The sequence below is a fragment of the Procambarus clarkii genome, chromosome 14 (genome assembly GCF_040958095.1).
Source record: "Procambarus clarkii isolate CNS0578487 chromosome 14, FALCON_Pclarkii_2.0, whole genome shotgun sequence".
NCBI lineage: Eukaryota > Metazoa > Arthropoda > Malacostraca > Decapoda > Cambaridae > Procambarus > Procambarus clarkii.
Genome location: NC_091163.1, coordinates 25,343,742 through 25,359,437, shown reverse-complemented (window position 1 = coordinate 25,359,437; position 15,696 = coordinate 25,343,742). Strand labels below are relative to the sequence as shown.

The 15,696-nt window shown below is 43.8% G+C and overlaps 1 protein-coding gene across 5 annotated transcripts in view; it reads right to left on the bottom strand.

Annotated features, from left to right (window-relative positions):
* Positions 1–15,696, bottom strand: part of LOC123769723 (matrix-remodeling-associated protein 5-like) — a 254,948-nt gene that overhangs the window by 91,921 nt on the left and 147,331 nt on the right. The window lies entirely within an intron of this gene.

Below are 15,696 nucleotides of genomic sequence, written 5' to 3'. Positions count from 1 at the left end.
TATGATCACTAGATAGACTTTCCATTTCTTGTATGATCACTAGATAACCCTTTACTTTTCCTCGAAAGATGGAGCCTGGAGCCTAAAAGGAGACAGCAGCTCAGGTAAGGAGAAGATTGAATCCAGCCTTGTCAGAAATCCGACACCCTTGTTAACATACAATATTTACCCATTAAGAATTTAGGGAATGTGAGTTTTGTGACGTCATCAACAACACGTACATATATTACCTCTCATTTCTTTTAAACTTCAGTCTAGTGTTTAAACTTAATAAAATAGTATTCACTAGGACTGAATTTAAAAAAATACACAAGGAAATATAGCTTGGCTCCCGTGTTACTGTTAAATAAAATCAGAGTTAGAACCAGCAGAGGAACGCCAGCTCAGGGAGGAGGGGACGAGTCACGTACACACAGAACTTTTCGCGTTTTGGCTTTGCTACTGCCGTTCGGCATCCCTTTTCAACGGTCCGATTGTCCGACGCCTGGCGCACATATCGCTTTGGGTCACGGGATTGCTGATTTTTTTTTTTTTTTTTTGGCGTGTTCTGGCTGGTTCTCCCGGCGGGGTGACGGGGTTTGGGGGCCGGCATGGCCGAGAGGTGCCGGGAGTTGGCGGATCTTGGTGGGCTCCAGGTGTGCCCTCGGTCGTGGTGGGCGGCTGGCTTCTGCTCTGCTGGAGCACACTGGATGACTTTTGCGTTTTGGTTGGGGGCCGAGTTTTGGTTTTGCTACCTGGTGTTCTCTGTGTGGAGCGGAGCCGGTGCTTGTCACCCTGAGGGACTCCTAGGGCTCCTCAATGATTTGCCCGTCTGTGCGTTTATTTGCGTATGACATATTAGTTTCTACTGATTGGCGTCACTCGTTTCGCGATTTGGCTTGGCGTTTCACCTTTCGTGGCTTCGCGCTTCACCCTTAACGGGTACGCCGGGGCACATCCGATCCCACGATCGTCGTCGCCCCTAAATCAACAACAACAACAACAACACACAGAACTTGTAAACAAAACAGAGAGGGCTCCTCACAACAAGCATAACTCGCCAAAGGATCAATAATGATCCGACCAACCGAGAAAGTGCCATTGTGACCTCAATAACAAAGAGGAGAGCTAAGTCCCGTCTGCTTTAAATTCTTTATTGGTAGTGATCGCTATTAAATATTGGATACGTAGCCGCTTATTGGCATACAAAAACCCAAACACAGTGAGTAGTGGTTTACTCAGCTACACACACAATATTTCATGTTACACCTGTACTTTGTATGTTAATGGAACCATTATTAATATAAATTACTTTGACAGGTAATATGTGATCTGGAGTTAACAGCAGGTGAGCAGACCAGCATAATCTGTGACACTTTCTTACCCTAGCTGCCTCAGACCCTGGGCCCCTGGTACACATGTAGCCACACTCTAATCTGATGGAGGAACCATCACACACAGCCTAATCAGGTCAAACCTACAGTATCTGATAAGGATTTACACTTACTTTATTACCACAGTAAATAATTAAATTATTAATACTGTAAATTAAGCCACTATAAGTGGTATAATTTATATTTAGCTAGAGGAAAACATTAGTAGTTTATAATATATCCACTCATTAGTGGTGTTGGAAATTTCCAACACTAATACAATACTGTTGTATTATTATGAATTATTACTAAAATCTACTAATTACTGTAGTAACTAAAATTAACTAACAGTAGTGTTCACATGAACTAATAATTGTATCTGTACAATAATGCTGGAATTCTTACATAACCAAAAGCCAGTATTGCGTCAGATTCTACCAAAATAAACACATTTATATCCAGTGTGTTAGAGAATTGAGTGTGATTCTCTAAAATCAGCAGTATTCCGTGTGATAATTATTTACAGATAACATAACTCCCCAACGATTGTCAAATCGAGAGTTTCTAGTTACAACTGTTATCAAGTAATAAATTTAACGTCACGCGTGAATGCCATGGAGAGAACTAAAATCATCTCCATTTCTCGTTTACCATCGTAAGACGAGAAAGTAATAATATTTAGCTCCCTAGAATTATAACCCAGTCTTTATCAAAGCATTTTAGCCACAACTGCGCGAAGTAATATTATTCGTGATAAATAATTTCTGTGGCGAATGCTAGACGCCGGGGAGAGGGAGACGCCATTGTCGTGGTAGACGCCAGCTCGAGGAGAAGTCGCCTGTGTGCGGCGTGAAGACTTGTTGCGGAATTGAGCAACTTGTTTGGTGTCAGAGTCTAGGATACGTTGTGGTGAATTGTCAGCAAGATTTAACCTGACATTCATCCTGGAACTAGTTAATTTGTTCTACGTGATCCATCGTGACCGGCCAAATAAGCTCGTCGACATCCAAGCCAAGCTCGCCACCACGTGTTCGCCATTGTAGCACGAGAGCCTGAGACGCGGTTTCGGCAAGCTTCAACTTATACAGTGCCCTATTAGCTAAGTACTTATATAACTCCCTTTTGATGCATCATTAGAGATTGTATATAGCAGGGTAGCTTGTCGTCACGTCGAGCGACATAAATAAACCTCATGTTAGTATTCTAAATTAATTTTATTCTCAATTTCTTGAATACAGATATTTAGTAGCCTAGTACATTGCTACGTAATATCCTTTAATTTACAGCTCGCGTGTGAGGAATTCCACGAGCTGTTACTTTACCCATGTTATTCATCTCCCAGTGTTCTACGAGGAATTCCGGAGATCCCGAGGATGATTCGTAACTGATGTCTTTGAAAACGTCTTCAAGCTAAGACTTTTCGTATTTCTTTGATTATTCAAATTATCAGTATTTTAATTGTCATTTATTGAGTACTGTGCACTGGAAATAATACGTGTTTATTATAATTATCAATTTCTGATATTTATGATCAATATTCTTGTTGTTGACAAATTGACTATTGATTCTCTAATTGGTCATAAGATTAGGTTATTACACAATGAACTGGTGTACGAACGACACTAGTTCCTAGACATATATGAAGTTCTAGCAATAACCCCCCAATGTAGGTGTTTGAGGCTTTGATTCAAGTAAATTATTTATACAGCCCATTAATTACTCAAGTGATTATCTTTCCTGATATTTATCCATAGTCACTGGTTCTTACAGGAATTTCTAATGATCACATTATATTAGTTTCCCTCTTTACTATAAAAGCGGGTGGTCCTTCGTAATTGATTTCATTACTTTAATAATTAAATAAATAGAGTCAAGCCCCAAATGTCCCACAAGTGGTAAAAGTTGTAAATGTCCCTCCAAACTATGTGCAGATACGTTATTACAGACTGAATCAATTATACAGTCCACTTAGAATCCATATAATTCAATATTGAAGTAAAGAAAAATATAATAAAAATAATTAAATGCCTGCTAGGATTTTCCCACAAGCCATACAGATAGTTAAGCTGTCTGAAGCGAGCTTCTCTTACTTGTGAAGAGTGATGTCGAGTGAAAGGAAAGTGAATCTTGCGCTCCTTCAATAAAGTTAAGATCACGTAAGAGCGAGATCGTCGTCTAGGGCATCTCGACAATAAAGAGGAACCTCAGACTCCTACAACTTGTTTAATATATAATTTAATTGTCTGATAAACGAATGACATATCCCAATAATGTTTATTAGTTTCTATTTGTTTTATTTTTCAATTAAGTACTTGTTGAATTATTGGGTAATTTGGAATTTAATGCTTTTGAAAAATATTAGTAAAAGGATTACAATGAATGCATAAGTTTGCAATTTACGTTTTTGACAAAATTAATGAAATTAATTCACAGATGATTTTTCCAGACGAGAGAGAGAGAGAGAGAGAGAGAGAGAGAGAGAGAGAGAGAGAGAGAGAGAGACAGAGAGAGAGAGAGAGGGAGAGAGAGAGAGAGGCAGGGAGGGGGGCGAGGGGAGGTACGGAGAGAGAAAGGAGGTGGGAATTGGAGAGATGAAAGGAGAGGAGGGAGAGAGCAATGTTAGGGAAGAGGGAAAGATAGATGGGAGAAGAGGAAAGAGAGAGTTGAGAACAATAGAGAGAGAGATCATGTTGGAAGGGTGCAAGTAGAAAAGAAGATAGCGAAAATAAGAAAGGCGGAAATGGAAATATAACAGGAGACAGAGCAAGAGAGATGAGAGAAAGAGAAAATTAATAGATTAAGAGATAGGGCGGGGGGGGGGAATAGAGAGAGACTCGGAACCAGCCGGATATGACCATTCAAATGTTACATAAATAAAACTGTACTTGTTATGTTTAGTTTCGACATTTTCTTCTTATGTAGTTAGCATATTTTGAGTCTCCTAGCAGCTGAAACTTTCTGAGCGTTCTGATTGGCCCACACTCCCTCTCTCTCTCTCTCTCTCTCTCTCTCTCTCTCTCTCTCTCTCTCTCTCTCTCTCTCTCTCTCTCTCTCTCTCTCTCTCTCTCTCTCTCTCTCTCTCTCTCTCACTGCTAGTGGCACTAAACTCCACTCTCCCTCACTGTTAGTGGCACTAAACTATAGTCTCGCTACTGACAACTATAGTCTCGCTACTGACAACTATAGTCTCGCTACTGACAACTATAGTCTCGCTACTGACAGTTGTAGCCTCGCTACTGACAACTATAGTCTCGCTATTGACAACTATAGACTTGTTACTGACAACTATGGTCTCGTTACTGACAACTATAGCCTCGCTACTGACAACTATAGTCTCGCTACTGACAACTATAGCCTCGCTACTGACAACTATAGTCTCGCTACTGACAACTATAGCCTCGCTACTGACAACTATGGTCTCGCTACTGACAACTATAACCTCGCTACTGACAACTATAACCTCGCTACTGACAACTATTGCCTCGCTACTGACAACTATAGTCTCGCTACTGACAACTATAGTCTCGCTACTGACAACTATAGACTTGTTACTGACAACTATAGTCTCGCTACTGACAACTATAAACTTGTTACTGACAACTATAGTCTCGCTACTGACAACTATAGCCTCACTACTGACAACTATAGCCTCGCTACTGACAACTATAGCCTCACTACTGACAACTATAGCCTCGCTACTGACAACTATAGCCTCACTACTGACAACTATAGCCTCGCTACTGACAACTATAGCCTCGCTACTGACAACTATAGCCTCACTACTGACAACTATAGCCTCGCTATTGACAGCTATAGCCTCGCTACTGACAACTATAGTCTCACTACTGACAACTATAGCCTCGCTACTGACAACTATAGTCTCGCTACTGACAACTATAGCCTCGCTACTGACAACTATAGTCTCGCTACTGACAACTATAGCCTCGCTACTGACAACTATAGTCTCGCTATTGACAACTATAGCCTCGCTACTGACAACTATAGTCTCGCTACTGACAACTATAGCTTCGCTACTGACAACTATAGCTTCGCTACTGACAACTATAGTCTCTAAACTGACAACTATAGTCTCGCTACTGACAACTATAGCCTCGCTACTGATGGCTATAGCCTTGCTACTGACAACTGTAGTCTCGCTACTGACAACTATAGTCTCGCTACTGACAACTATAGTCTCTCAACTGACAACTATAGTCTCGCTACTGACAACTATAGTCTCGCTACTGACAGCTATAGTCTCGCTACTGACAACTATAGCCTCGCTATTGACAGTTATAGCCTCGCTACTGACAACTATAGTCTCGTTACTGACAACTATAGCTTCGCTATTGACAGCTATAGCCTCGCTACTGACAACTATAGTCTCGGTACTGACAACTATAACCTCGCTACTGACAACTATAGTCTCGCTACTGACAGCCATAGTATCGCTACTGACAGCCATAGTATCGCTACTGACAGCCATAGTATCGCTACTGACAACTATAGCCTCGCTACTGACAGCTATAGCCTCGCTACCGACAAATGTAACTTTGATACTGACAACTATAGCCTCGCTACTGACAACTGTAGCTTTGCTACTGACAACTATAGCCTCGCTACTGACAACTGTAGCTTTGCTACTGACAACTATAGCCTCGCTACTGACAACTATTGCCTCGCTACTGACAACTATAGTCTCGCTACTGACAACTATAGTCTCGCTACTGAGAACTATAATCTCGCTACTGACAACTATAGTCTCGCTACTGACAACTATAGTCTCGCTACTGACAACTATAGCCTCGCTACTGACAACTATAGTCTCGCTACTGACAACTATAGTCTCGCTACTGACAACTATAGTCTCGCTACTGACAACTATAGCCTCGCTACTGACAACTATAGCCTTGCTACTGACAACTATAGTCTCGCTACTGACAACTATAGCTTCGCTACTGACAACTAAAGTCTCTCAACTGACAACTATAGTCTCGCTACTGACAACTATAGCCTCGCTACTGACGGCTATAGCCTTGCTACTGACAACTGTAGTCTCGCTACTGACAACTATAGTCTCTCAACTGACAACTATAGTCTCGCTACTGACAACTATAGTCTCGCTACTGACAGCTATAGTCTCGCTACTGACAACTATAGCCTCGCTATTGACAGCTATAGCCTCGCTACTGACAACTATAGTCTCGTTACTGACAACTATAGCTTCGCTATTGACAGCTATAGCCTCGCTACTGACAACTATAGTCTCGGTACTGACAACTATAACCTCGCTACTGACAACTATAGTCTCGCTACTGACAGCCATAGTATCGCTACTGACAGCCATAGTATCGCTACTGACAGTCATAGTATCGCTACTGACAGCCATAGTATCGCTACTGACAACTATAGCCTCGCAACTGACAGCTATAGCCTCGCTACCGACAAATGTAACTTTGATACTGACAACTATAGCCTCGCTACTGACAACTGTAGCTTTGCTACTGACAACTATAGCCTCGCTACTGACAACTGTAGCTTTGCTACTGACAACTATAGCCTCGCTACTGACAACTATTGCCTCGCTACTGACAACTATAGCCTCGCTACTAACAACTATAGTCTCGCTACTGACAACTATAGCCTCGCTACTGATAGCTATAGCCTCGCTACCGACAAATGTAACTTTGATACTGACAACTATAGTCTCGCTACTGACAACTGTAGCTTTGCTACTGACAACTATAGCCTCGCTACTGACAACTATAGTCTCGCTACTGACAACTATAGCCTCGCTACTGACAACTATAGTCTCGCTACTGACAACTATAGCTTCGCTACTGACAACTAAAGTCTCTCAACTGACAACTATAGTCTCGCTACTGACAACTATAGCCTCGCTACTGACGGCTATAGCCTTGCTACTGACAACTGTAGTCTCGCTACTGACAACTATAGTCTCTCAACTGACAACTATAGTCTCACTACTGACAACTATAGTCTCGCTACTGACAGCTATAGTCTCGCTACTGACAACTATAGCCTCGCTATTGACAGCTATAGCCTCGCTACTGACAACTATAGTCTCGTTACTGACAACTATAGCTTCGCTATTGACAGCTATAGCCTCGCTACTGACAACTATAGTCTCGGTACTGACAACTATAACCTCGCTACTGTCAACTATAGTCTCGCTACTGACAGCCATAGTATCGCTACTGACAGCCATAGTATCGCTACTGACAGCCATAGTATCGCTACTGACAGCCATAGTATCGCTACTGACAACTATAGCCTCGCTACTGACAGCTATAGCCTCGCTACCGACAAATGTAACTTTGATATTGACAACTATAGCCTCGCTACTGACAACTGTAGCTTTGCTACTGACAACTATAGCCTCGCTACTGACAACTGTAGCTTTGCTACTGACAACTATAGCCTCGCTACTGACAACTATTGCCTCGCTACTGACAACTATAGCCTCGCTACTAACAACTATAGTCTCGCTACTGACAACTATAGCCTCGCTACTGACAGCTATAGCCTCGCTACCGACAAATGTAACTTTGATACTGACAACTATAGTCTCGCTACTGACAACTGTAGCTTTGCTACTGACAACTATAGCCTCGCTACTGACAACTGTAGCCTTGCTACTGACACCTATAGCCTCGCTACTGACAACTATAGCCTCACTACTGACAACTATAGCCTCGCTATTGACAGCTATAGCCTCACTACTGACAACTATAGTCTCACAACTGACAACTATAGCCTCGCTACTGACATCTATAGTCTCGCTACTGACAACTATAGCCTCGCTACTGACAACTATAGTCTCGCTACTGACAACTATAGCCTCGCTACTGACAACTATAGTCTCGCTATTGACAACTATAGCCTCGCTCCTGACAACTATAGTCTCGCTACTGACAACTATAGCTTCGCTACTGACAACTATAGCTTCGCTACTGACAACTATAGTCTCTAAACTGACAACTATAGTCTCGCTACTGACAACTATAGCCTCGCTACTGATGGCTATAGCCTTGCTACTGACAACTGTAGTCTCGCTACTGACAACTATAGTCTCTCAACTGACAACTATATTCTCGCTACTGACAACTATAGTCTCGCTACTGACAGCTATAGTCTCGCTACTGACAACTATAGCCTCGCTATTGACAGTTATAGCCTCGCTACTGACAACTATAGTCTCGTTACTGACAACTATAGCTTCGCTATTGACAGCTATAGCCTCGCTACTGACAACTATAGTCTCGGTACTGACAACTATAACCTCGCTACTGACAACTATAGTCTCGCTACTGACAGCCATAGTATCGCTACTGACAACTATAGCCTCGCTACTGACAGCTATAGCCTCGCTACCGACAAATGTAACTTTGATACTGACAACTGTAGCCTCGCTACTGACAACTGTAGCTTTGCTACTGACAACTATAGCCTCGCTACTGACAACTGTAGCTTTGCTACTGACAACTATAGCCTCGCTACTGACAACTATTGCCTCGCTACTGACAACTATAGTCTCGCTACTGACAACTATAGTCTCGCTACTGACAACTATAGTCTCGCTACTGACAACTATAGTCTCGCTACTGACAACTATAGTCTCGCTACTGACAACTATAGCCTCGCTACTGACAACTATAGTCTCGCTACTGACAACTATAGTCTCGCTACTGACAACCATAGTCTCGCTACTGACAACTATAGCCTCGCTACTGACAACTATAGCCTTGCTACTGACAACTATAGTCTCGCTACTGACAACTATAGCTTCGCTACTGACAACTAAAGTCTCTCAACTGACAACTATAGTCTCGCTACTGACAACTATAGCCTCGCTACTGACGGCTATAGCCTTGCTACTGACAACTGTAGTCTCGCTACTGACAACTATAGTCTCTCAACTGACAACTATAGTCTCGCTACTGACAACTATAGTCTCGCTACTGACAGCTATAGTCTCGCTACTGACAACTATAGCCTCGCTATTGACAGCTATAGCCTCGCTACTGACAACTATAGTCTCGTTTCTGACAACTATAGCTTCGCTATTGACAGCTATAGCCTCGCTACTGACAACTATAGTCTCGGTACTGACAACTATAACCTCGCTACTGACAACTATAGTCTCGCTACTGACAGCCATAGTATCGCTACTGACAGCCATAGTATCGCTACTGACAGCCATAGTATCGCTACTGACAGCCATAGTATCGCTACTGACAACTATAGCCTCGCAACTGACAGCTATAGCCTCGCTACCGACAAATGTAACTTTGATACTGACAACTATAGCCTCGCTACTGACAACTGTAGCTTTGCTACTGACAACTATAGCCTCGCTACTGACAACTGTAGCTTTGCTACTGACAACTATAACCTCGCTACTGACAACTATTGCCTCGCTACTGACAACTATAGCCTCGCTACTAACAACTATAGTCTCGCTACTGACAACTATAGCCTCGCTACTGACAGCTATAGCCTCGCTACCGACAAATGTAACTTTGATACTGACAACTATAGTCTCGCTACTGACAACTGTAGCTTTGCTACTGACAACTATAGCCTCGCTACTGACAACTATAGTCTCGCTACTGACAACTATAGCCTCGCTACTGACAACTATAGTCTCGCTACTGACAACTATAGCTTCGCTACTGACAACTAAAGTCTCTCAACTGACAACTATAGTCTCGCTACTGACAACTATAGCCTCGCTACTGATGGCTATAGCCTTGCTACTGACAACTGTAGTCTCGCTACTGACAACTATAGTCTCTCAACTGACAACTATATTCTCGCTACTGACAACTATAGTCTCGCTACTGACAGCTATAGTCTCGCTACTGACAACTATAGCCTCGCTATTGACAGTTATTGCCTCGCTACTGACAACTATAGTCTCGTTACTGACAACTATAGCTTCGCTATTGACAGCTATAGCCTCGCTACTGACAACTATAGTCTCGGTACTGACAACTATAACCTCGCTACTGACAACTATAGTCTCGCTACTGACAGCCATAGTATCGCTACTGACAACTATAGCCTCGCTACTGACAGCTATAGCCTCGCTACCGACAAATGTAACTTTGATACTGACAACTGTAGCCTCGCTACTGACAACTGTAGCTTTGCTACTGACAACTATAGCCTCGCTACTGACAACTGTAGCTTTGCTACTGACAACTATAGCCTCGCTACTGACAACTATTGCCTCGCTACTGACAACTATAGTCTCGCTACTGACAACTATAGTCTCGCTACTGACAACTATAGTCTCGCTACTGACAACTATAGTCTCGCTACTGACAACTATAGTCTCGCTACTGACAACTATAGCCTCGCTACTGACAACTATAGTCTCGCTACTGACAACTATAGTCTCGCTACTGACAACCATAGTCTCGCTACTGACAACTATAGCCTCGCTACTGACAACTATAGCCTTGCTACTGACAACTATAGTCTCGCTACTGACAACTATAGCTTCGCTACTGACAACTAAAGTCTCTCAACTGACAACTATAGTCTCGCTACTGACAACTATAGCCTCGCTACTGACGGCTATAGCCTTGCTACTGACAACTGTAGTCTCGCTACTGACAACTATAGTCTCTCAACTGACAACTATAGTCTCGCTACTGACAACTATAGTCTCGCTACTGACAGCTATAGTCTCGCTACTGACAACTATAGCCTCGCTATTGACAGCTATAGCCTCGCTACTGACAACTATAGTCTCGTTTCTGACAACTATAGCTTCGCTATTGACAGCTATAGCCTCGCTACTGACAACTATAGTCTCGGTACTGACAACTATAACCTCGCTACTGACAACTATAGTCTCGCTACTGACAGCCATAGTATCGCTACTGACAGCCATAGTATCGCTACTGACAGCCATAGTATCGCTACTGACAGCCATAGTATCGCTACTGACAACTATAGCCTCGCAACTGACAGCTATAGCCTCGCTACCGACAAATGTAACTTTGATACTGACAACTATAGCCTCGCTACTGACAACTGTAGCTTTGCTACTGACAACTATAGCCTCGCTACTGACAACTGTAGCTTTGCTACTGACAACTATAACCTCGCTACTGACAACTATTGCCTCGCTACTGACAACTATAGCCTCGCTACTAACAACTATAGTCTCGCTACTGACAACTATAGCCTCGCTACTGACAGCTATAGCCTCGCTACCGACAAATGTAACTTTGATACTGACAACTATAGTCTCGCTACTGACAACTTTAGCTTTGCTACTGACAACTATAGCCTCGCTACTGACAACTATAGTCTCGCTACTGACAACTATAGCCTCGCTACTGACAACTATAGTCTCGCTACTGACAACTATAGCTTCGCTACTGACAACTAAAGTCTCTCAACTGACAACTATAGTCTCGCTACTGACAACTATAGCCTCGCTACTGACGGCTATAGCCTTGCTACTGACAACTGTAGTCTCGCTACTGACAACTATAGTCTCTCAACTGACAACTATAGTCTCGCTACTGACAACTATAGTCTCGCTACTGACAGCTATAGTCTCGCTACTGACAACTATAGCCTCGCTATTGACAGCTATAGCCTCGCTACTGACAACTATAGTCTCGTTACTGACAACTATAGCTTCGCTATTGACAGCTATAGCCTCGCTACTGACAACTATAGTCTCGGTACTGACAACTATAACCTCGCTACTGTCAACTATAGTCTCGCTACTGACAGCCATAGTATCGCTACTGACAGCCATAGTATCGCTACTGACAGCCATAGTATCGCTACTGACAACTATAGCCTCGCTACTGACAACTGTAGCTTTGCTACTGACAACTATAGCCTCGCTACTGACAACTGTAGCTTTGCTACTGACAACTATAGCCTCGCTACTGACAACTATTGCCTCGCTACTGACAACTATAGCCTCGCTACTAACAACTATAGTCTCGCTACTGACAACTATAGCCTCGCTACTGACAGCTATAGCCTCGCTACCGACAAATGTAACTTTGATACTGACAACTATAGTCTCGCTACTGACAACTATAGTCTCGCTACTGACAACTGTAGCTTTGCTACTGACAACTATAGCCTCGCTACTGACAACTGTAGCCTTGCTACTGACACCTATAGCCTCGCTACTGACAACTATAGCCTCACTACTGACAACTATAGCCTCGCTATTGACAGCTATAGCCTCGCTACTGACAACTATAGTCTCACTACTGACAACTATAGCCTCGCTACTGACAACTATAGTCTCGCTACTGACAACTATAGCCTCGCTACTGACAACTATAGTCTCGCTACTGACAACTATAGCCTCGCTACTGACAACTATAGTCTCGCTATTGACAACTATAGCCTCGCTACTGACAACTATAGTCTCTCTACTGACAACTATAGCTTCGCTACTGACAACTATAGCTTCGCTACTGACAACTATAGTGTCTAAACTGACAACTATAGTCTCGCTACTGACAACTATAGCCTCGCTACTGATGGCTATAGCCTTGCTACTGACAACTGTAGTCTCGCTACTGACAACTATAGTCTCTCAACTGACAACTATAGTCTCGCTACTGACAACTATAGTCTCGCTACTGACAGCTATAGTCTCGCTACTGACAACTATAGCCTCGCTATTGACAGTTATAGCCTCGCTACTGACAACTATAGTCTCGTTACTGACAACTATAGCTTCGCTATTGACAGCTATAGCCTCGCTACTGACAACTATAGTCTCGGTACTGACAACTATAACCTCGCTACTGACAACTATAGTCTCGCTACTGACAGCCATAGTATCGCTACTGACAGCCATAGTATCGCTACTGACAGCCATAGTATCGCTACTGACAACTATAGCCTCGCTACTGACAGCTATAGCCTCGCTACCGACAAATGTAACTTTGATACTGACAACTATAGCCTCGCTACTGACAACTGTAGCTTTGCTACTGACAACTATAGCCTCGCTACTGACAACTGTAGCTTTGCTACTGACAACTATAGCCTCGCTACTGACAACTATTGCCTCGCTACTGACAACTATAGTCTCGCTACTGACAACTATAGTCTCGCTACTGACAACTATAGTCTCGCTACTGACAACTATAGTCTCGCTACTGACAACTATAGTCTCGCTACTGACAACTATAGCCTCGCTACTGACAACTATAGTCTCGCTACTGACAACTATAGTCTCGCTACTGACAACTATAGTCTCGCTACTGACAACTATAGCTTTGCTACTGACAACTATAGCCTCGCTACTGACAACTATAGTCTCGCTACTGACAACTATAGCCTCGCTACTGACAACTATAGTCTCGCTACTGACAACTATAGCTTCGCTACTGACAACTAAATTCTCTCAACTGACAACTATACTCTCGCTACTGACAACTATAGCCTCGCTACTGACGGCTATAGCCTTGCTACTGACAACTGTAGTCTCGCTACTGACAACTATAGTCTCTCAACTGACAACTATAGTCTCGCTACTGACAACTATAGTCTCGCTACTGACAGCTATAGTCTCGCTACTGACAACTATAGCCTCGCTATTGACAGCTATAGCCTCGCTACTGACAACTATAGTCTCGTTACTGACAACTATAGCTTCGCTATTGACAGCTATAGCCTCGCTACTGACAACTATAGTCTCGGTACTGACAACTATAACCTCGCTACTGTCAACTATAGTCTCGCTACTGTCAGCCATAGTATCGCTACTGACAGCCATAGTATCGCTACTGACAGCCATAGTATCGCTACTGACAGCCATAGTATCGCTACTGACAACTATAGCCTCGCTACTGACAGCTATAGCCTCGCTACCGACAAATGTAACTTTGATATTGACAACTATAGCCTCGCTACTGACAACTGTAGCTTTGCTACTGACAACTATAGCCTCGCTACTGACAACTGTAGCTTTGCTACTGACAACTATTGCCTCGCTACTGACAACTATTGCCTCGCTACTGACAACTATAGCCTCGCTACTAACAACTATAGTCTCGCTACTGACAACTATAGCCTCGCTACTGACAGCTATAGCCTCGCTACCGACAAATGTAACTTTGATACTGACAACTATAGTCTCGCTACTGACAACTGTAGCTTTGCTACTGACAACTATAGCCTCGCTACTGACAACCGTAGCCTTGCTACTGACACCTATAACCTCGCTACTGACAACTATAGCCTCGATACTGACAACTATAGTCTCGCTACTGACAACTATAGCCTCGCTACTGACAACTATAGCCTCGCTACTGACAGTAGTGAAGTTGAGGACTACGACGACGCGCGCCATCTGCCCAGGTGGCACTCGTGAGTGCCAGCTGGACAGGTGTCGCGCGTCGTCGTAGTCGCAGCGCGTCGTCGTAGTCCTAAAGGGTTTGGGGGGGAATTTTCCTGGAAGTTTGGCGCGTTTCGGACGCGTGTGAGCGTCTGGTGTTATGGTATGTGGTCAGGAACGAGGGGAAGTCATGTTGTTGGGTGGCAGGTGGTGCGCGTCGTCGTAGTCGCAGCGCGTCGCTCTAGTTACAAAGGGTTTGGGGGGAATTTCCCGGATGTTATGACGCGTGTCGGAGGAATGTGGTGCGTGCGGTTCTAGTCCTCGGGGGTTTGGGTATGTAGAGGTTGAGGGGATCCAACATAGTGGATATGTTGTTTGGAGAGGGGGAGGGAGAGGAGAACCCCCATACCTGAGAGGAAAGCCTTTACGTCCATTAGCTCCCCCCTACAGGAAGCCGTAAGTGTTGAGGGGTAAGAGAGAGAGCAGCAGCCTCCTGCGGAAGTGGCCCCATTTGCCTTAAAGGCATTTCGATGTCTTCAGGGTTGAGTGGAGATGTTCATCCCACCGCGACTCCCCATACACTGCGATTCCGGTAAGGAGGGGAGCGAGGTACATACTCCTGCCGACAGACCCGCACCTGTCAGCCATCAATCACTTCTCATTTGACCCGGGGCATTATACTCCCCTCACACACAAACGCGCCGTTAGTTCCCTGCGAGACTTCTTCCGCTGCACACACTCACCATACAGCTCCATGTCATGGAAGGCGAAGCTCTACAGCCTGCATGAAATGCGGAGTGTTTTATATTCCATCACCAAATCAACTGTGTCGACTGCAATGCGCAAGCTGTGAAAAACCGCCCCTAGGACATTACGACATCAAATGCAAGCGATGTCAGCAGATTTTCTGTGATAACCGTGAGTGTTATTCTTATTTAATATTCCACAGTTCATTTTATGGCATCCACAGGTGAAATATCG